At 35.0% G+C, this 17,216-nt stretch overlaps 1 long non-coding RNA gene across 1 annotated transcript; it reads left to right on the top strand.

Annotated features, from left to right (window-relative positions):
* Positions 1–215: 215 nt before the first annotated feature.
* Positions 216–16,799, top strand: LOC117088774. The gene is made up of 3 exons (XR_004439315.1): positions 216–317; positions 12,781–12,786; positions 16,725–16,799. It is a non-coding gene; the product is annotated as an uncharacterized LOC117088774 (long non-coding RNA).
* Positions 16,800–17,216: the final 417 nt, after the last annotated feature.

The following is a 17,216-nucleotide window of genomic DNA, read 5'->3' as shown; positions in this document are numbered from 1 at the left end:
CCCACATGTCCATCAATGACAGAGTGGATTAAGAAAATGTGGCACATATACACCACGGAATACTGTGCAGCCATAAAAAAGGATGAGTTCATGTCCTTCGTAGGGACATGGATGCAGCTGGAAACCATCATTCTCAGCAAACTATGGCAAGAACAGAAAACCGAACACCGCATGTTCTCACTCATAGGTGGGAATTGAACAATGAGAACACTTGGACACAGGATGGGGAACATCACACACTGGGGCCTGTCGTGGGGTGGGGGACGGGGGAGGGATAGCACTAGGAGATATACCTAATGTAAATGACAAGTTAATGGGTGCAGCACACCAACATGGCACATGCATACATATGTAGCAAACCTGCACATGATGCACATGTACCCTAGAACATAAAGTATAATAAAAAAAGAAAAAATAATAAAATTAAATTAAATTTTTAAAAAAGGTGAGCTACTTGAAAAGTACAGTTTACAATCAAAAGTAGCTACAATACTTTTAATTAAGAAGTTAAAAATCTCTTCTTTTCCATACCCAATAATACAGCAGGATGCTGGCTCAACAAAGCAAAATAGGTCAGTTATATAAAGTCAAGAAGATGCATTTACTCTTCTCTTCTGAGTATCATATGTAAATTTCTAATTTACAGTTCTTTCTGACTGTGAGAGTCTGTGATCTTGGCAAGTGATAGACCCCTATGGCCAATGAATCACAACTTAAATGAGTACCAAGTTCCCAGCTGATATGTGAAAAGGAGCTCAGTGAGAGGTACTTATGTCCTTTGTGTACTTAAAATATTGCCCTTAATAAATAAGTCTGATGTGTTCATTTTTATTATAAAAGTAGCAGACCTATCTTACTTTCAATATTACAAGGACAATGCTTGCAAAGATGAACAGAGGACATTTAAAGATATAGGGTGTGAAAGCTTCCGAAAGCCACATACTGAGAGAGATTAAAACAACTTGAAAGAATTTGATTTCAAAGGCAAGATCATATCTGAAGCATTTCTCAACACTGTTTAAAACACAAAAACAAAGAAAAACAAAACTCCTTGGAGAAGTTTCTGCTCAATACCCAAGCCACAGACCCTTAGCGAATGTTCCCAATAGCAATCAATGAACCCCTAACAAGTGCTGTAAGGACTGGGGCAGTGGGAACAACACAGACCATTCGGTCTGATTCAGCGATTTTTATGAGCACCATTAAGTGAAGATGGGCAAGTAACTATGTGGCTCAGGGCAAAGCCCCCACAGCTTTGTGATGAAAAATCTCAGCAAGAACCCATGAAAGAGAACCCTTCAAATCAAATCAAACAAATGTGGATCTACTGGGGGCAAGGGCCTTGTTTTTCATTTAAAATAATCTTTTAAAGAGTGGACAATAATCCAGACACCTCTGGGATACTATATCTTCTAGGAAAATACTGATTTTGAAAAAAATATATAAAGAAGAAATTTTAGGTAATTTTACCTTCAAATAGCTTAGGCACCTTGGACCAAAGTTTGTGCATTCTACAAATATTGACACAATAACACCATTTAAAATCTTTACCACTATTTATTGGGTTATGTCAAATGTAACTTAGGATAAAAAGTTGTTCAGATAAGTGATTGGTACATTTAGAATTTATGGATTAAAAATTTATTACAAGGAAATAAAAGTTTTTCTTACCTAACCTCTTAATAATTTTCCAGAGAAATTGTGTAGTGTGTCCCTCACTCTGCCCTTCACTCTAGTGTTTTCTTTTGCATTATGGATACATTTCTTTTAATTTTCTTCATATAACTTTTCATGTGTACTCTTGATATTGCATATTGTTTCAACAATCTTTGTCCAGCTGCTAACTTCTTTCTTAAAATAATTTTCCTTCCCCCCTTCCTTCAATAGTAATCAATCTCTACCACCACCTCTATTAATTCTGTCACTGATTTTGTGATAAATCTTCAGGAATACTGACTGATGTAACTTGAAGGTAGTTTTTGTTGTTGTGTGAATCTGCTTGATGCCAACTTATGGTTGGCTTTAATGCTCAGAAATAGAAGCAATGATTAGTACAAGGAGGTGCTAGTTTAATGTAAGGAAGAACATTAGCATCCTTATCACTTACTGTGTTTACTTTATATTCCACATTACAAGGAGCCACTTCAACATGAACACCAAGCCATCTTAAGTTTGCTAAGAACCTAGTAATGTTTAAGCACTGTGTTATGTGAATATATAATGATGATGAAGTATCCCTCCCACTTTGGAATTTACATTCAAGTATAAGAAATATCTGTTAATCAGTTTCTTTCTGGAATATTACAAATGGTAGAGTCTGTTTCAACTTTGGGTGGAGAGCTTAACACATTCTTTAACACAATAAATCAACATTACTGAGAAACAAAGTAATTATAAGAACCGTTCTAATTCTAAGAATCAGTGATCTTATATCAATCATATGGAATGAGGTAAAAGTGCATGCTTCATGTTATGTTACTTTCTTTTGCTTGATAATGCTAAATTTGTAAAACTATATAATATGACATACTTGTGACAATTGAATTGTAAGAGATGTTATCTAATATCGCTTTAGACAACAGAAATAATTGCTTCAAAGGATAAAGGATAGAAGGTTCTGATAAAGCTTGCTTACTTTTTGCGGGGAGGTATGGGGGGAAATGCCTCAGTGCCCAAGGTCAGTGGCCTTCCTGACTGAAGACTTTCCCAGAGTAGATGGTAAGAGTGGGATCAGGAATATCGGTTTAAAGTCATCTTCATAACATTCTGGTGAGTGACTGATTCCTTCAGAAGCAAACAGGCACATGGTAAAAATATTGGTAATGTGACTGTAGTGTTGTTACTGTCATTTTTTTCTTTATTAACTATGATTTTGCTTACAGATAGCAGTCAGAGTAGTAGTATATTTATAATCATGAACCTCTTAGGGTTGCTGGTTTGGTGTTTCAGAGTTTTTCAGTTATCCATATTAAACTTTTAAAGATATCTTGTGTGAAAATCCATTTCAAATTATGTAGAATTAAGGTATTATATTATTTAGGATAAACAAATTAAGTGTGTTTGTCATGATTCTGTAAGTTGATCTTATTTGCTATCAAATATTTTAATTCATGAATGCAGTGTGATAATATTTGTTAAATATAATAGGCACATATATTTCCATTGTATTTAAATTATGATCTGGCCTATTCAAAATTAACATAGATTGATTTTGACCAAAGAGGTCTAGAAAGCAAGACCTTTTAGAAGAGAAGTGGAAAACAGAGTCATTTCTTAGTTTCACTCTGCTACCCAAGATGAAGCTGGGTCACAGATTGCTGTAGACATTTTAAAATAACTCCGTGGATCCCTCCCCTTCCACCCACTTTTCTCTGCTATATTCACAGATAATTCTCTACATATTTATAGTTGGAGAGGGGGAAATGACTCTCCAAGAGTTAACTTCAATTACACATTGGTGGGCAGTAACTGTGCTCTGAGTGCCAGTGAGAACTGTATGTCAAAAATGCCACCTTCTCTCTTATTAATGCTGACTTAGCAAAAACAGGGAATTTAGAGCAAGTCCGAATTCTTGTTTCATTGCCCTATTTTCAGTAAGAGAAGGAATTTAGGACAACTTAGAATTTTTTCTCCTGCCCTATTTTATTGCGTGTATTTATTTATGTGTATTCATACTCAGCAAAAAGAATCCCAATCTTAGCCTTTGGTGTCTTCATGTCCAAACAGTATTTTCCCAATTAATTTAATTTTTTTGTTTAAAATTAATATATCTGGCTAAAGACATTAGAAAAATTATATCAACTGAACAAAATTTTTAAATGACTTATGGTTCCACTGGCAAAGGAATAAACTCAGCTTTGAGTAAACTCTTGAAATGTTCCTTTGAAATATGCTTAGTCTTTAATGTTCATTTGATTGATTGTGATCATAATACATATATAAGTTTGCTTCTTTATTACTCATTTTTATATCACAAACTCTTTTCTCATTATTATAAATTTTATGGTAATAATATTTTAGATAATTTCTAACCTATGGTAGGAATGTCCCTAGTTTATTTGACCTCTATGTGTTAAATATTCATTCTCTTTTAAAGTCTTATGTATTACAATTATATGTTATTTCTAATTTTTGTCTTCCTTCCGTTTGTATTAATTTAGCAGAAAATAAACTTCCAGAAATAAAATCAATTTCTTCATTTTAGGAATATTTATGGGCTGTAATGTAGAGCATACTGGGATACATATATTGGTTAGAAATTTAAAGAGCAGTAAAAATAAAAATGATTCTGATTCTGTACATACACATTCTAACCCTATCATTTTAACTTATTTGACTATAATTCCATGCTCCTTCTCTAAATAGCATATCATCAAAATGTAACGCAAACACACATTTCCAATCTTGTGACAATGTTAGATTCTGCTTCAGTTGGTCCAGGATAGGGTCTGAGAATCTGCGTTCCTGACAGGCTGCTGGAGTATGACTGAACTAATACACTTGCCCCAGAGTTCCTATTGGAACCATAGTGCAAACGATATTCCATAGAGTGTGAATATAGGATGTATCAATATTTTTCTCCATGCAATCAAAATTTTACATGTTCTTCTACCCTGTCTGCATTATTAAATCTATCATTCATCATTTATACTATCTTTTTAAAGTTATACTCCCTGAAATTAGCAGGTATTTATATAACCGCCCAATGTCCTTGACTGAATTTATTCAGTGCAGCTTTGCCTAATTTTAATAGTGTTTAAATTCAGGCAAAGTAGCAGATGTATTAAAATCTCCATGAATTCACATCTATGTAAAATTGGATATAATTTATTTTATTGATTTTTACAATAATAAAGTTTTTAAGCTTAAAAATGACCCACAGTGCCTACAGAGGGAGGAGAGTGGAAGGAAGGAGAGAATCAGGAAAAGTAACAAATGGGTACTAAGTTAAATACCTGGATGATGAAATAATCTCACAAAAACCCCCATGACACATTTACTTATGTAAGAAACCTGCATATGTACCCCTGAACTCCAAATAATTTTTTAAAAAATACCCACAGTTAATACCAACTCCTGTATTGACTCTCAAATTGCGCAAGTCATACTTTGTTGGCCAAGAACATTGGACTGAGTCCTTCTCACTCTACCATCTCACTGTTCTCTGTCTTCTGCCTCCCTGTTCTACTTACAAGGACCGTTGTGATTCTATCCAGGTAACCCAACCAAACCTATTTAATATTTAAGTTTAGCTGATTAGTAACCTTAACTCTATCTGCTACCTTAATTTTCCTTTGTCACATAACCTGATTTTGAAAGTTCCAGGAATTAGCACCTGGGCATCTTTGGGGGGCGTATTCTTCCCTTCACAGTCATAAGAAGTTCCATTTTGTCCTCCCTCCTGTTATTGTGTCTTATGCCCAAAGGTAACCTGAATTCTAATATCTTAGACTATAATTAAACATTGCATAAGTGAAAGGGTATTGTACATACTCTTTGTGTCTGCTTTCTTTCTACAACGTTTTATTTAATAGATTAATGCACATCATGTATAGACATAGTAGTTCATTTGTTCTCAGTGTTGTGCAGTATTTTATTATATATGTTTTATTCATATATTTGACTATTGATAGAGTTTCTCTCATCATATCAATAAATAGGCAGTCTGTGAGATACATGCAACCACAGACATGGAAATTAGAAGATGAGTTATAAATCTAATGCCCACAATTTTCACATGACCTTGCATAAATCGCTAAATCTTTTCCTAGCACTTAATCAATCATATCTAGCTCAGAAATTGATAAAGAAAATTTAACAAGATAAATCGCATATGGAAAACACTTCAGATTCTTACGAATATGCATAGAAATTGAGTATCCCTGATCCCAAAACCTGAAATCCAAAATGTTCTGAAATCCAAAACTTTTGAGCACCAACATGACACTCCAAAAAAAATGATCATTGGAGAATTTTAGATTTAATATTTTTGGATTAGAAATGCTGAGTAAAAATGTTCCAAAATCTGAGCCAATATGAAATTAAAATACTTCTGGTCTCAAGCATTTCAGATCAGAGATATTCAACCTGTGCTTAGCTGCTATCATCATTATTTTCATTTTTGATAAAATTAGTTTATGACTGGAGAGCTGAACTTTTTCTGTCTCAGATTTTGCCCTGCCTCTAAAATAAATAAGGGGAAACAAATGGTTAAGTGATTTTCAAAACGTGAAGCAATTATCTTCTCTCTGTCATTTGCTAATACTATAGTAATTTATCAAAATCATAGGAATAGCATCTAATGTTCTTGTTATGAATGAAATTTCTAAAGTTTTTATACTAATATGAATTCTCTATTCATTTAGTAACCATTACTGAGTTTCTACTATATAAGCCTTCTGCCAAGCATTTATTAGGCACTCAAAATGCATACAATTTTAACCAAAAAACAACACGGATTCATATCTGGCTTATCACATTAAATATCTTAAACAAAATAGGAGAGTAGTGTTGAAGGGAGAGGTTGTGTTGGTAATAATGAGATTAACTTGTTTTTCTCTCTGTGTGTCTCTCTTCTTTTTATTCCATTCATTGTAAAATTTTGGGACTATTAGTTATTGCATAAAGGTTGCAGTAGGCATCCTTCTCATTTTAAGAAACAGGACTTGATGCTTGGGATAATTTTTTTTAATGATTGAATCAGAAGCAAAATCTAAATCTGTTTGATTCTAATTTTCCTTAAGAGATACTAGTATTGAACATGAGCCTTGATGAATACTCTAGCTGTGGATTTACCCTCCCCTTTTTGTACTGGAGTAAGGTAGTAATTGGATAGAGGCAAAGCATTAGAGGTAATCAGAGGGATCAATGTGTCATTGTACAAAGGAAAAGAGATGTAATTGATAGTAAGATTGGGTTAGGTCACTTTCCTCATTTAATCTAAGGCACCTTGTGTTTTATGGCTGTAGATTTTCATTAGTGTTATCATCATCATGATCATCACTTTACTTCCTTTGCCTCAGTATGTGTATTAATAAAATGAAAATGACGTATCTTGTTTACATACTTCAGTGTGTATGTGTGTGTGTGTGTGTGTGTGTGTGTGTATGTGTGTGAACAGAACAAGGAAGATGGGTTTTATATTTAATGCATTCCATTGTGGCTTGCATAGGATCATAAATACTCTATTAATGAGAGGAAAAGTGATTTTGTCCCCATCTAGAAGTCAAAAATAAAGTGTGAATTGGGCATCCTGAGGAGACAACATCTATGTCACTGTGAAATCTATCTTCTTTCCTTGACCTAAAGAGAATAAGAAAATACTAAATTAGGAAAAATGAAAAACCAAACAAACTCACCAAAAGAATAAGGGGAAAATAATTTTGTATAAGAATATGCTGTAAGTAATCTTCTGTCATTAACTCTATGAGTTAACTTAAGGTTGTTTTATGTAATTTAAATGAGGTAATGGAAGATAAAATGTGCATTGTACTCTATTTAAGAATAACTATAGCATGAACTCTACATTATAATTTCAGAACTGAATTAAAGTCACAGCCTACTATGGATGCTCCTTGATTTAAACTGGGGTTACATTCCAATAAGCTCATCGTAAATTGAAAACATTGTAAGTCAAAACGCATGTAATACGCCTAACCTACTGAACATTATAGCTTAGCCTAGCCTACCTTAAATGTGCTCAAAACACTGACATTAGCCTACAGTTGGGCAAAATCTTCTAACACAAACCCTATTTTATAATACAGTGTGGTATATCTAATGCAATGAAAATGAAAAACCGAAGGGTTGTATGGGTTCTTAAAGTATGACTTCTCCTGAAAGTGTGCTGCTTTTGCACCATTGTAAAGTTGAATCTTAAGTGGCACCATCGTAATCTTGGACTGTCTATATTTGCTAGATTTTTATTTTTGGAAAAAATGTTATATTTTGGGGATCTATCTTATTAATTTAAAGTAGAGTACTAATTAATATTAATAGAATTTTCCACATTTGGTGATTTCAAAGATTCACTGGGAAGATATGTGAAGTACTTTTCATGGTGACTGAAATATAGGAAGTGAAGAAAGCACGATAACCACTACTAGTAGAAATGATGTTGTATATGGAGTTAGTGCTTTCCAAGCTCATTAAACCAGTTGTCTCTGCTTTGTTCTTCTTCTTCATTTGAAGGAATTTCAGATAGAAGGGCAATGTAGTTGAAAACCTTCCTATTTTTTTTTTTTTTTGAAATGATCATCTACCTTGGGCTAGGAAATAAGTTTTATTTTTCTATATTTTTCATTCTCAATAAAAACTCTTTAAAAATAATTTCAAATTACTACATCAAAAACAGGCAGCAATTAGTTGCTATATGAAAAAAGGTGGTTTAAAAATCAGTATTACTTCATTACCAATTGTGACTTCATTCCTACAAAAGATAGTTAATGTGTAAAGTAAGAAACTTCTGAGCATCTCTGAGCTGCAATTTTCTTAGATACAATATGGAAATAGTGAATATGGGGGTAGTATCATTCTGGTTACAAGTAACAACAAATTTCTTTCAAACTTTTTAGTTAAAAAAGAAAGAAAAGCTAACGGGGCATACTTTCCACCATTTTGGCTTTTCTCTAAGGCAGGCTGTCAAAGGGATGGGTAAGTAAGTGGTCCCCAGCAACTCCCCTCTCACATCATCATATTGGGTAAAAACATTTTCCTTTTCCTCAGTTTGAACAATATTTCCAGAAGTTTATCTCATTGGACTTCATGGAACATTTGTCCATCCATGAACAATGTACTTTGATTACCTAGTCTTGAATTATAGCTCGCAATCCATCCCTAGAGTGTACATGCAGTAAGCCTGATGCCAGTTTGATAACAGAGACACATAAATGTATTTACCAGAATAAAGGGAATTGAATAATGAGTGGATAAAATGCAAAGAGCCCTCCGTAAGAGTATTTACTGTATAGGAGTTTTATCAGGGTTAAATGAGAAAACAAAAGCAAGATTACAACTAATGACTAAGATATAGAAGACATTCAAAAATGTATAAAAACATTTTAAGTGAATAATCTACTAATTAATTTCCATCTGCAAGCGAAATTTGGGACAGCAGACACCATTCATCTCTTGTGATTAATGAGTAGAAATGAGCTGAATTAGGCTTTTAGCTCTCTTCAGCTCACAAGGAAGCCTCAGCCATTCACAGTTCATGAAGTATTTTCTGTCAGTCTCTCATTCTGAGTCTTGGTGCTCTGTCACCTGTGATGCTTATTCTATGAGCACTTTCATTTTCTGTCCAGGTGCAAAGAGGTGGGGTGCAAGAGGAACTGAGCCCAGCCCAAATGCAATATAATTGTGTAGGTGACATTGCCCGATACTAAGTGTGCAGGTAGAGAAAGTAGTTAAAAGCTGGAGTGCAGTATTCAAACAATCTGAGGTCTGATACAGCAGGACATACTGCTACCAGCGTGTTGTTCACACCTAACACTTACAGAAGAATTATACTTGTTGAAATACCAGGTCAGCTCCAGACCTGCACCTGCCTCATCCTTGGAGTTTAATCCAGGCACATACTGACCTGTGCTGATTGTGTGTAGCTTATGAGAACTGACAAGATCACCGCTTGAGCATTGAGATGGGTTTATTTGCAGGAAAATAAACAACACACACATACGTTATTGCAAACACACACACACACACTATTGTATGTATTTATCAGTGCCCACAGGTTTTGCTATATGGAAAATGTAGGGTTTTTTTCAGAGATAAAATATTTTCCTTCCTTCTTTCTTTCCTCCTTCTTTTTTTTTTTTTTTTTTTTTGAGAAAGAGTTTCACTCTGTCCCCCAGGCAGGAGTGCTGTGGCGTGACGTCCGCTCACTGCAACCTCCATCTCCCAGGTTCAAGCGGTTCTTATGCCTCAGCCATACACGTAGTTGGGATTACAGGCATGTACCACCACACCTTGCTCATTTTTGTATTTTTAGTAGAGAGAGGGTTTCGCCATGTTGGCCAGGCTGGTCTCAAACTGCTGACCTCAAGTGATGTGGCTGCCTCAGCCTTCCAAAGTGCTGGGATTACAAGTGTGAGCTACCACGCCTGGCCGATAAAATATTTCAAAGTCAGATTTCATAGACAGAGTTGCCCAAGTATCACACAGAATGATTTTAGTGATCTCTTACTTATCAATAATTATTAAGCACCTACTTTGTGTCTAGAATCATGTTTTTTAAAAAAAAAATTATATCATTTTGTGAGAAGATAATTTAAATGTGCAAGGATTTGAGATTGAATTCTGGCCTTAACATCTACCTCTCCCAGACATATTAATATATTAAGGAAATGCTTTTATCTATTTTTTTTACTTACTTGCAACAATAGATATAATAGTGCTGTCTATCTATGGGAGTTTTATAAGACTTAAATAAGATAATTTGTTTTGTGCAGTGCTAAGATGGATCTCCTCAGGAAATATTAGCTATATTGATAATTATGTCCCTGTCCCATCTTTCCCCTCCATTGTCATTCTCACAATCTTGCCCTTAATTCTAACTGCACATTCTTCCCATTTTCCATTTTAAGGTTATCAGACCTCATCCTGTTCTATAATCCATTTATTCTACACTATTCTCTGTCTCAAACCTCTCCTCTATGTTCACATATTGTTTCTGTGGTCCAGATCTCACATTACTCTTTTGTATACACCCTACATTTCCTTGTCTAAGCTCCCATCTTCGTTTGGCAAAACTTCAAACCCGCTTGATGTTAACTCCAGGCTTTCTTCACGTCTACATCTACACCCAGCAAAATTTGGGCAGATAAGACACTCTTATTCTCTTTTTAGTTTAACCTCATGTAGAGCCTTGGCAATCCTATGGTTTTCCCTTACTCCACTTACCTCTTTAAGTTATTTAAAACCTTTTTATGACCCAAACTTCTAAAATACAGTCTTCTAGCCTCACTTTCAAGTAACAACTTGAGAATAAAAAAGCATTTGGAAAAGAATTATCACAGGTTCTTTCCGCCACATCTACCATACTACCTCGATCTACATACATATATTCTCATCTCTTGCCTTAAATGTACTGGCCATTATCTTAAATAAGGAGAAACTTTCATTTTTAAAATAGATCCCTTAAACTCTCACATTCACAGATATTCAAAGGAGTTGAAACAAATTCCTTTTATTTTTCCTCCTCCTCTTAATTTGGGTTTACCTAAAAGCAGATCCAAAGTCAAATATTTGGAGGCACATATTTTGCTTTATTTTACTTTATTTTATTTTATTATTATTATTATCTTTTGAGACAGAGTCTTGCTCTGTTGCCCAGGCTGGAGTGCAGTGGTTTGATCTCCGTTCACTGCAACCTCCGCCTCTTGGGTTCAAGTGATTCTCTTGCCTCAGCCTCCTGAGTAGCTGGGATAACAACAGGGGCGTACCACCGTGCCTGGCTAATTATTTGTATTTTTAGTAGAGATAGGGTTTCAACATGTTGGCCAGGCTGGTCTCCAACTCCTGACCTCGTGATCCGCCCGCCTCGGCCTCTCAAAGTGCTGGGATTACAGGTGTGAGCCACCGTGCCCCGCCAGCCAGTATTTTGCATTAACAGGGATTCCAGGAACCACACTGAAGAAATTAGGAAATGAGACGGGAAAGGGAGGAGACTAACAATTCTGATTCAGTCTCCCTGGGTTCCTGAGAGAAGCTGTAGAACATGACAAAATAGCATTCTTTGAGGGAAGAGAAAACTGGGTGACTTGTCCACAAATTCCATCTCATACTAGTTGAGAGTTACTCCTATGAGTATTAACATTCTGGAATTCTGGCCTACCATGATCCAAAAATAGCCCTCCAGCATAGAGACAGAGGTACTGAAGGTAAGGAGACATCTGGATGAGAGAAGGTAGGGAACTGTCCACCACAGCTGAGCTGACCTCTAGGGTGAGTCACAGGGTATGGTTAGGATGGCAAAAATGCCGGCTATATTCCTGCAAAATTTCTTCCATGTCTTTTAGGTAATCATGTCAACAAATAACTGTACTGTTATTTGTCCCATCTTATAAAAACTTCCTCTGCGCATCACATTCTTAGTGTCACTTCATCTTCCTTCTGTCAATTATAGCAAAACTCCTCAAAAAGTTGCATATATCCAAATGTTAACTGACATTTACAGAACATTTCACTCAACTGCTGCAGAATACACGTTTTTTTTCATCAGCACATGGGACATCCCTCAGAGTAGATCATATGTTAGGCCACTAAACAAGTCTCAATAAGTTCAAAAAAGTTGAAATCATATCAAGTATCTTTTCAGACTGCAGTGAAATAAAACTAGAAATCAATAACGAGAGGAACACTGGAAACTACACAAATACATGGAAATTAAACAACATACTTGTGAATGACAAATGAGTCAATAAATAAATTGATAAGAAAGTTTTAAAAATTCTTAATGAAAATATAAACATACCAAAATCTATGAGTTACAGCAAAAGCAGTACTAAGAGGGATGTTTATAGCAATAAATACCTATATCAAAAAAATAGAAAAACTTTTGGCCAGGTGCAGTGGCTCATGCCTGTAATCCCAGCACTTTGGGTGTCCGCAATGGGTGGATCATTTGAGGCCAGGAGTTCAAGACCAGCCAGGCCAACATGATGAAACACCATCTCTACTAAAAGTACAACAATAACAAAAACATAGCCAGGCATTGTGGCACACACCTGTAATTCCAGCTACTTGGGAGGATAAGGCAGGAGTATTGCTTGAACCCAGTAGGTGAAGGTTGCAGTGAGCCAAGATCGCACCGCTGCACTCCAGCCTGGGTGACAGAGCACAACTCTGTCTCAAAAAAAAAAAAAAAAAAAAAAAAAAGAAAATATTTTAAATAAACAACTGAACAATACATCCCAAGAAATGAAAAAAGCAAAACAAACCAAATCCCTAATGAGTAGCAGAAAATAAATAAAAGATTAGACTAGAGATAAATAACATTGATTCTAAAAAATATACAGATCAATGAAATCAAAAGTTGCTTTTCACTTTTTGTTTATTTTTTTGTCCCTTGACCTGTTTCCACTGTTCTCCGCAAGTCCTCAAAGTCCATTGTATCATTCTTATGCCTTTGCATCCTCATAGCTTAGCTCCCACATATCAGTGAGAACATAGGATGTTTGGTTTTCCATTCCTGAGTTACTTCACTTAGAATAATAGCCTCCAATCTCATCCAGGTCCCTGCAAATACTGTTAATTCATTCCTTTTTATGGCTGAGTAGTATTATATGTAATGCTATGTATATCATATAATATATGATATGTATATAATATATCATAGATGTACATCATACACACACACACACACATATGTATATATATATAACATTTTCTTTATCCACTCATTGATTGTTGGGCATTTGGGTTGCAATTGTAAATTGTGCTGCTATAATAAACATGCACGTGCAAGTATGTTTTTCGAATAATGACTTCTTTTCCTCTGGGTTGATACCCAGTAGTGGGGTTTCTAAATCAAATGATAGTTCTGCTTTTAGTTCTTTAAGCAGTCTCCACACTGTTTTCCATAGTGGCTGTACTAGTTTACATTCACACCAGCAGTGTAGAAGTGTTGCCTGATCACCATCACCATGCCAACATCTACTGTTTATCGATTTTTTTTTTTCTTATGGCCATTTTTGCAGGAGTAAGGTGGTATCGCACTGTGGGGAAAGTTGTTTTTTAAAAAGAGAAACAAAATCAACAATTTTTAGCTAGAAAAAGAAGAAAGAAAAGAAAGAAGACATAATTAAATAAAATTAGAAACAAAAAAGGAAATAGAACAGCTGATACCACAGAAATACAATATATCATTAAAGACTGTTATAAACAACTGTACGCCAACAAATTGGAAAACATAGAAAGAATGGATAAATTCCTGGATACATATATCCTACAAAGATTGAACCATAAATAAGTGGAAAACCTGGGCAAACCAATAAAAGGAACAAGACTGATGCCATACTAAAAAGGCTCCAGTCAAAGAAAAGCCCAATAACTGATGGCTACGCCTCTGAATTTTATTAAACTTTTGAAAAGAACTAATACTATACTCAGATTTTTAAAACAAATTAAAAAGGGGTGAATATTTTCAAACTTGTTATGTGAAGCCAGTGTTATCCTGATACAAAACCCAGACAAGGACATAAAAAAAAAAAAACAAAATAATAACTATATATCAATATCACTGATGAATGTAGATTCAAAAATCTTCAACAAAATATTAGCAAAACAAATGTAATAATACATTACAAAGATTTATCACTATGATCAAGAGAGAATCATCAAAGTGATGCAAGGATGGTTCAACCTACACAAATCAGTAAACCTGATACATGACATTAACAGAACCAAGAAGATAAACCATATGATTATTTCAGTACTGAATGAAAAAAAAATTCAATAAAATTTAACATCCCTTTATGATATAAACTCTCAATAAACTGCATAGAGAAGGAACATACTCCAAAACAATGAAGGTCATAAATGACAAACTACAGCTAACATACTGAATGGGAAAAAATTGAAAGCTTTTTCTCTAAAACCTAGAAGAAAACAAGGATGCCAACTCTCACCACTTTTAGACCATATAATACTTAAAGTCCTAGCCAGAGAAATTATATAATAGAAAGAAATAAAGGACATCCAAGCTGGAAAAGATGAAGTTGAATTAGCCGTATTCACAGGTGTCATTTTCTTATGACTACAAAGCCTAAATACTCCACCCCCCCCCAAAAAAAAACAAGCAGAACTGATAAAAAAAATCAGTAAATTTGCAGGATACCAAATCAACATATAACCAGCCTATATATAAAAAAGCTTTACAAACTCAATAGGAAAGAAAAGCAATTCAAATAAGACATGGGAAAAATACCTGAATAGACATTTCTCAAAAGAAGATATGTAAATGGCCAACAAATATATGAAAACAAATGCTCAACATCACTAGTCATCAGGGAAATGAGAAGCAAAACTATAATGAGATATCATGTCACCCAGTTAAAACAACTTTCACCAAAAGACTGAATAACTAATGCTGGTGAGGATGTGGAGAAAGTGGAGCCTTCATACATGGTTTTGGGAATGTCAATTAGTAAGAGCACTATGAAAAGCAGGAGGGGTGTTCCTCAAGAAACTAAATACAGAACTATAATATGAGTCAGCAATCCCACTACTGGGTTTATATCCAAAAGAAAGGAAATCAATATATTGAAGAAATATCTGCCTCTTATGTTTATTGCAGCATTATTCACAATAGTCAAAATATTAAATCAATATGTGTCCAGCAGTGGATGAATGAATAAAGAAAATATGGTGTATGTACACAATTGAATATTATTCAGCCATATGACAGAATGAAATCCTGCCATTTGCAGCAACATGAGTGGAACTGGAGGTCATCATGTTAAGTGAAATAAGCCAGGCAGAGAAAGACAAATGCTGCATGTTCTCACTTATATATGGGAGCTAAAAAAAACTGGATTTCATGAAGATAGGGAGTAGATTGGTGGTTACAGAGGCTGGGAAAGGTAAGGGGTTAGAAATAATGAATAGAGGTTGATTAATGAGTACAAAAATACAGTTGGATAGAGAAAATAATGCCTAGTATTTGATAGACAGTATGGTGATTATAGTTTACAATAATTTATTGTATATTTTAAAATACCTAGTAGAGAACAAATGTTCTCAGCATAAAGAAAAGAAATATTTAAGGTGATGGATATCCCAGTTACCCTGATTTGATCACTACACAGTATATCAGTGTATCATAGTATCACATGTATCCCCAACATATGTACATCTACTTTGTATCAATAAAAAGGTACATATACTTTGTCTACAGTTTCTCCAGGTCTTTTCTCTTTTGCGCAAACTTCATCCTCACCAACTCATCTAAACATTTAATGAATGCTACTGTACATACTACTTTGCCAAATCCTGTAGTCAATTTTAAGTATGCAACTTACTGAACCTGTAGGCAGCAGGATATACATATAACCACTTCTTTCTTGATACTTTACATTTTTTTTTGAAGAACATCCTTTCTTTTGTGTGGCCTTTCTCAATGGACAGAGAGAAAAGTTTTAAGAAATTGGCTCACATGATTAGTGGGTGGGGTCGGGGGAAGGGGATGCTAGCTAGTTTAAAATCTGTAAGGCAGGTCAGCAAGTTGGTAATTCAGGCAGGAGTTGGTACTGTAGTTTTTAATCTGAAATCTATAGGGCAGGCTGACAGACTGTGAACTCAGGCAAGAATTTAATGCTACAATCTGGAGGCAGAATTCCTCCTTCTCAGGGAAACCTAAATTTTTCTTCTTAAGGCCTTCCCACTGATTGAATAAGTCCCGCTCACCTTATGGAGGGGAGTCTCCTTTACTTAATAGCATGGATGTTAGCCATATCCACAAAATACATTTACGACAATACCTGTTTGTTGAAATAATTGGGTGCTAGAGCCTAGCCTAGTTGACACATAAAAGAATCATAGCCTCCTTTGCTGATTTTTCCCCTCATTTCCCAGATCTCTAAATGTTAGAGATCTCTAGATGTTAGAAGGCCCCACCCTTAGTTCCCGGAACTTGTTTCTAAAACCATTCACCCTCTAAATGGGGGGAGAGGGGAGTGATAGCGTTAGGAGGTATACCTAATGAAATGACGAGTTAAAGGGTGCAGCACACCAACATGGCACATGTATACATATGTAACAAACCTGCACATTGTGCACATGTACCCTAGAACTTAAAGTATAATAAAAAAATAAAAATTAAAAAAAAAAAGATCTCATCTCGTATCCTTAAGCACCGGCTCCATTCTGATGACTCCAAATTCACATTTCCATGCCAGGATTTTTCCTTGTCTGAGCTCCAGGCTTATATTTATACAAAGCTACCTACCTTAATTATTAATAGTTGTCTATTAGAAACCTCAAATTAAAGAGGGCCAAAGTTAAACTTCTGATGCACCACATGCCTATAAAAAAGGTAATCTTTTCAAATTCATTTCTGTAAATGGCAGTTCTGTCCATCCAGTTGCTAACAAAGTGTGTCTTCCATATCAGCACTGTCTACTTGTATATTCTCTGCTTGAATATTCTTTCCCAAATGTCACTCATCAAAGGTTGTTTCCTCATCTCCGTGTTGTCTCTACTGAAATGTCACTGTATAA

The sequence above is a fragment of the Trachypithecus francoisi genome, unplaced genomic scaffold (assembly GCF_009764315.1).
Source record: "Trachypithecus francoisi isolate TF-2019V2 unplaced genomic scaffold, Tfra_2.0 Lachesis_group10, whole genome shotgun sequence".
NCBI lineage: Eukaryota > Metazoa > Chordata > Mammalia > Primates > Cercopithecidae > Trachypithecus > Trachypithecus francoisi.
This window is presented reverse-complemented; position numbering and strand designations above follow the sequence as displayed.